A 6,731-nucleotide genomic window follows, 5' to 3' on the forward strand; every position below is an offset into this window, starting at 1 on the left:
GCATTTTAACCATTGCTGTGAATTACGTTGACGGCATGAATATATTCATTGCATCAAATTATAGACGACAGAGATGACGTACTGGAAGAGAGATGTAGCCTACAGCGCAACAAGTTAATTCTATCTGGATGGCTTTAGCGTCACGACTCATTTTGAACACAAGATGGAGCTGTCGAAACCAAAGTAGAATGTAGACTACAGGTGAACGTTTAAAAAATATAAAAGATTACTTTGTGCATTATAGACTGAAGGCCAAGACGGTCTATCTTGCTTAGTTATCGAAATTATAATTACCCTGCAGGAGACAAGCCCATTTTTTAACAGAAATTGTATAACATCCTTAGTTTCACATAGCCGGTTGTTTCCCACTCGAAATGTTGCGTGTTTTTGAGGAAATTGCGATTAATGTAGCGAAAATTATTACTAACGTATCCTGAGGTGCGGTCCAATCCAAAGGCCGGTTGCTACACATCCACCAATGGCATTTTCCGGCGAGTTAACGTCACACCAGGAAGTGAACGTTCTCGTCTTGTGTGAACGTGTGAAGTCTTCACGGAGAAACTTTCAGGTAAGACTTCATAATGTTTCATAATGACTACACATTTGATATATGTATTTCAATTGTTGTATTGTTGTAAATCATTAATGCTACAACTCTTTTCTGCCGCCATTGTTGTTGGTCATAACGTCGATGGTCATGTGCCAGCTGCCCAGGATGATATGGGGGTAAACTCTGCCGACAGCTGGCAAGCTCTACCTGTTATTTCATTTCAGCAGATAGTCTGAGCACATAAACTAGAATAGTTCTAGGTTTGTGGCGTGCACCTGCAAAATAGTTCTAGGTTTGTGGCGTGCACCTGCAAAATGCATCATTCCTCACTTATTGTTTATATTGTAGGGTGACTCTGTTGGCAGAATTTATGTTGAGACATTGCTTAATATAATTCGCGGAGGTCATTTTCGTACCGCGAAATTTTGCGCGAGCAACCCGCGAGGTTATAGTTTAATGTTTTATCTGTCGTCTTAATATTGTGCATATTCATACTTAATAATAATATATAATAATAAATTTTATTTTTTTGAGCGCCTTTCAAGATACCCAAGGACACTTTACAATCAAAACAAATACATAAGAGTAGGGAAAGTAAAACAAAGCTTCAGTGAATTAACAATAGGAAAGTAATTAAAATGCAAAAATAAAATAGAAATAAAAGTACAATAAAGATAAATGTTTTCAAGTAAGAAAAAGTAGAATGCATTTGAAAATAAAATAAAATGAGGGGGAAAAAATAATAGTATGTAAAATTAAAAATAAACTGATGATTAAAATAAAGTGGAAGTGCCTGTCACTGAAGTGGAAAAGCAGAAATGAAAAGGTGTGTCTTCAGCTTAGATTTAAAAGTAGATAGTGTGGAACACTGACGAAGAGACAGTGGGAGTGAATTCCAAAGTTTGGGGCCAACAACACTAAATGCCCTGTCGCCCATGGTGCGCAGGTGTGTGGAGGGAACTGTAAGGAGGAGTGAGTCAGTGGAGCGTAATGTGCGGGTGGGATTGTATGGGGTGAGGAGACTTGTGATGTAGGAGGGTGCAAGGTTGTGCTGGGCCTTGTATACAAGGAGGAGAATTTTGAAATGGATACGTGAATGGATAGGAAGCCAGTGTAATTGATAGAGGATAGGGGTAATGTGATGCCAGGGTCTGGTGTGTGTGAGTAATCTAGCTGCTGAGTTCTGAATGTATTGTAGACGGTTAATCAATTTAGTAGGGAGACCAGTGAGTAGGGCATTGCAATAATCTAATCTGGAGGTTACGAAAGCGTGGATGAGGGTCTCAGCAGAGGTAGGGGTAAGAGAAGGGCGGAGTCTGGAGATGGTTTTAAGGTGGAAAAATGCAGTTTTGGTGAGGTGTTTGATATGGGATTCAAAGGAGAGCGAAGAGTCGATGATGACGCCCAGATTTCTTACTTCAGAGGAAGTGGAGGTAAAATAGTCAGGGATAGAGAACTGAGAAAGGTTTATCTTTTTAAGTAATGATGGAGTGGCGATGATGATGGCTTCGGTTTTGTTTTGATTAAGTTTAAGAAAATTTTGGGTCATCCAATTACTAATTTCATTTAGGCAGGTTGTTAAGTTAGCGAGGGGGAGTGGATGGGAGGGTTTGGTGTGAATGTAAATTTGGGTGTCATCTGCATAACAATGAAAATTTAGACCATGTTTTCGGAGAATGTTACCAAGGGGAAGAATATAAATGATGAAGAGTAGGGGGCCTAGAACTGAGCCTTGAGGAACACCATGTGTGAGGACTGAATTTGGAGACCGGAAATCACCAATAGAGACAAACTGCTCTCTTCCGGTTAGATAGGACCTGAACCAGGAGAGTGCAGTACCAGTGATGCCCAATAGGGTTTCCAGCCTTGTGAGAAGGACGTTGTGGCAGACTGTGTCAAAAGCAGCTGTTAAATCAAGTAGCAGGAGGATACTGAAATGGCCTGAATCCGCAGCTAACAAAAGGTCGTTTACGACCTTGACTAGTGCAGTTTCAGTGCTTGGGCTGTTGACATGTGAAAGTTGAATGTACCCATATGCTGAACTTAAGTTAGATGTTTGTCATTGTGATAATGGACCTTTAGATCAGGCCATTTCATATTTGTCTCTAAACTATGGAGGCCAATTTCATGTCGTCGTTCCTTTTAGGAGTAATGTTCTCCCTTGTGTTGTTTTCTGTCATTGCAGAAGCGATGTCCCAACAAGAATCTGCCAGTAGGCTACCACATGTAAGTACACACACCCCCAATATAAGAAAGCAAATTTACATCTATCAATACATTGTGCAGTTTTAGTCTGTTAATGTGACTATTACCAGTCAAGTAGGCCTACCCAGATTGTGCAGATGTAAGCCTACCACTCTGTTGTGGATAAGCACATTTCTCCTTGGGAACTCAGGGCCTTGGAAGTACTGTAAATTGTCTTGTGAATGTGGTCTTTGGTAATTTTTCAAATACTACCTTTACAATATGCTTCCTGATTCTAGACCTGAGATCCAATTCCTCTGTAAAGCTATTATTGTTATATTTAATAAAATACAAGACTATTGTCCATATCCATGGCTGTAGCATACAGGTCGAGTGCCATTCAATGAAATATACCTCATTCAGTATCTATTTACTGGATATTCATACCATGCTGACATTTTTTAACCCCAAAACCTGTCACTATTATACAAGTTCAGCTACTTATTAAAGTTGTTTGCATACAAAATGGATATTGTTCTCATTACCCTCCATGTGCCTTTTTTGTACCTCTCTGAACAGTACACCTCAGCAGGCACACCATAGAAGGACCACTCCTGGATAAGGATTTGAGCCACTGTCACGACTGCCATCTACACTATATTACACACGTGAGTCATTATCATAAGCCTGGTTCTAGCAATCCATAGCCTTGCCCTGTGTGGCTCTTATGAGGTGAGGATATACAAAATGTAACCAAGTGATTTGTACAAATAATGTCCCAAGCATAATAAACCTAACACATCAGTAAGTGAGACTGAAATTAGGCCTACACTTAGGTATAGAATCAGGAAGCATAATGTAAAGGGTAGTATTTTAAAAGGTACCAAAGATTACATTCACAAGACAAAAACTGTAACATCTAAGACCTATTTCCTGAGTCAAGCGATCACCCTCATAATTTGTGTATAGTAATAAAATATAACTGGCACTATATCCATGGCTGTGTGTTTCAGGGCAGCAGATGTGGGAGGTGGTGATCAACGTGACTCGTGAGCAGGTGGAGGACTTCCACGGCCCCGCGGACTACTGCTTCCTGTGTGTGGCCTGGAGCCACCTGAGGACCTCCAAGAGCTGGCAAGGACACGGTCCGCATCGCCCGTAAGTTTCATCCGTCTTTCACAGCTTTTTGTTCATAACATCATAATACAATTAGCTACAACAGGCAGAACGAAGCATTTTATTCAGAGGCCACTGGGCCTTTGTTCTGACACCTGACTATCTGAACTGTCTAAAATAATTTGTCAACCCTTTCTCTTGCTCTTTTCAGAACATGGACAAACCAGATCTGCTGCATCATCAGCTGCTGTGACGGGCCTTCCATGGTGTTGCTGTGATTATTGCAAGGACAAACAAAAACTGTTTTGTTTGGTTTATACAAACCAAAACAATATGTAAATAAACTACACAATTTGTACTGCTAAATCCTGCAATTGTAAGTAGTTATTAAGTAATGGCTGTGTGCATTTGTATTAGTAAAAGCAGCATATAATAAAAATACATTACACATACGTAAAGCCTGTTCTGGCCTTTTCTGTTCAGCATTTATGAGAAGTCAAATGGTAAAGGCATGTTAATATACAGGTCTCAAGCACAAGAAACATTGGGATGATAATAGTAAGTGTTTATTTAAAAAATAAACGAGTTAAAAGTCAACACGACTCATGACGTAAATGTATATGGGGGTTCTTCTTGTGTTGTTGGTCAACACATTGCTTCAGGGACTGAAAGCAGTACTATGTATTACTTAAGTCATATTGGTTGAGACATCAGGTACGTTTAATGAAATGTAAATGACTGTTATTAAAATGGAGGATAAAGGGCTGGAGCTGGAGCTCGCTGGCAGGTTCCATCTTCATGATCTCCACACACCCATCTGAATGAACAAACATGAAGAAAATAAACCAGGAAGTTTTAATCATGAAGCTGTGGTACCATGGTGTATGAAAATAGCTGGATAGCTGTTTTGTCTGTGGGATGTTCAAGCATATACAAACACACCACATTTTAAAAATGTCATACATGCTTTAACAACCGTTGCACATAAAGGTAAATCACTCCAATGTCACTTCATGTTCTACTTCAGTAATTATAGTTGCAAATATCTTTGTAGTAGCTGTACATTGGCATTTTCTGACATCGATTTAGCAGTAGGCCTAGTGTGTGTTGACCTTTCATATCTGTTTAGCTACATACACCACCGTCAGGATACTGTGTGTGGTGGGCTAGACATTAAATACAGGGCACATCAAGATTCCTGGTGGCACTTCAAATTGGCCTAGAACTATTCATACAAAGCCTACCCATCTGATGATGAATTATGCTGTCTGTGGATAGCTGGTACATGCATGAAGTAAGTTAGGGTCAATTAATCTGATGTTGAACATAATTTGAAGAACATGCCCGCAGACATGGCAGCACAAGAACGTAGGCTATTGCTTTCAAAAAACAAAGTAGCCTTATGAAAAGGGACTGGAGGCTTGGAGACATCGAAAATGGACTAGCTCCAAAACACCTTTGCTCCTTAGACATACTTCTTACGTAACTTTTCGGCTATCGTACATCTCCTACGAGCCATGCGTGCGGTGCGCCTCCTTTTTCATTACCCTGCTTTGAGTGATCACTAGCCTACTTGTCTTGAGAGAACAACTATAGTCGCAGATTGCATGTTGCAAGACTGTTCAACTTGTATGTAATAGTCATTTCCCCCCTGTCATTAGGCCTACGTTTAAATTACAACGTGATGAATGAAGTGGGTGACATGAGAATGGGACTCGCTAGCTAGTTCTAAGCTAATATTACTCAAGTGCCATTATAAACTACCCTTCAAGATTTCATTACCATGATATTCGCCACAGTTATTGACCAGCAGTTTTTTTGGGTTATGTTTCAGTGAAAATCAAGGTTTCTTTATTGACACTTACCACGGAGATTCTTTAAGTATATGAGTACAAGAGTACAACCAGACAGAGAGGAAAAAAGTCCCCAACACGAATGCTCCAGACAGTGCGTGAATGCTTCAGACAGTGGAACCCGAGGACGTTTATGCCTTGTTGTCACGGAGACGCGCAATTTCGCTGTAGTTGTCCTGAGTAAATGCCTGTTCAAAAATGAGACGCTTTAAAACGATATTTTCGCTAAATGTGCGCGAAACAAAGGTGGAAACAAATCAAATACTACTTTCCGGGTTTTTATAATGCTATACTCAAAAAATGGGCTTGTATCTTTGATGGTAACTATTGAATTGACATTTTTGGGGTCCGGCCTTCAGTCTATATGTTTATGGGATCTATTTAATTACCTGAATAAGCCTACTGAATTATATTATACATGATTTTAGACCTATGAACAATATAATGTAATATAATATAATAATAATGTGAATATGCATCACGATGCAGTATCAACATATACTTTCGTTTGGAATTTTTTATACTGTATAAAAAACCAACCCTTTAAAAAATCGAAATCAATTTGAGGGAATTATGGCCATCTGAAGAGTATACAACACCAAAAACTCACTGCAGCTGGTTGAGCCAGCAGGCTGCGCTAACATGGCCGCCATGCGCGGACGTTCGACTTGAATGACGGGAACGCGGACGATGCATCTAGTATTCATATATATGATGTCTGTGGCAGGGACAGTGGCAGGGGAGGGGTGGCAGTTGTTGGAAGAGGAAGGAGGGGGAGGGGAGGGGGGACAGAGTTGTTGGAAGAGGGGGCGGTGGCAGGGGCAGGAGGAGGATTGAGTAAGTTGAAAATGCGAATGAATGGCAGGCTATAGACTGAGAGTGCGTCTTAATATGTGACCTTGCCTCCTCCACTTGCGCTTGTCTCCTCGCCCCGCCTCCTGGCCCCTCCTCCGTGGAGAAAACGATATAGTTTCCCAGCTGTCAGCCTAGCCACAACAACTTTTGAGGGACTGTTTTTCATTCACCAT

The 6,731-nt window shown here is 40.5% G+C and overlaps 1 long non-coding RNA gene across 1 annotated transcript; it reads left to right on the forward strand.

Moving 5' to 3' along the window:
* The first annotated feature begins 381 nt into the window (after nucleotides 1–381).
* Nucleotides 382–5,048, forward strand: LOC134446673 (uncharacterized). The gene is made up of 5 exons (XR_010034456.1): nucleotides 382–568; nucleotides 2,736–2,776; nucleotides 3,314–3,402; nucleotides 3,748–3,892; nucleotides 4,062–5,048. It is a non-coding gene; the product is annotated as an uncharacterized LOC134446673 (long non-coding RNA).
* The last annotated feature ends 1,683 nt before the right edge of the window (nucleotides 5,049–6,731 follow it).

Source organism: Engraulis encrasicolus, chromosome 1 (assembly GCF_034702125.1).
Source record: "Engraulis encrasicolus isolate BLACKSEA-1 chromosome 1, IST_EnEncr_1.0, whole genome shotgun sequence".
NCBI classification, from domain to species: Eukaryota; Metazoa; Chordata; class Actinopteri; order Clupeiformes; family Engraulidae; genus Engraulis; species Engraulis encrasicolus.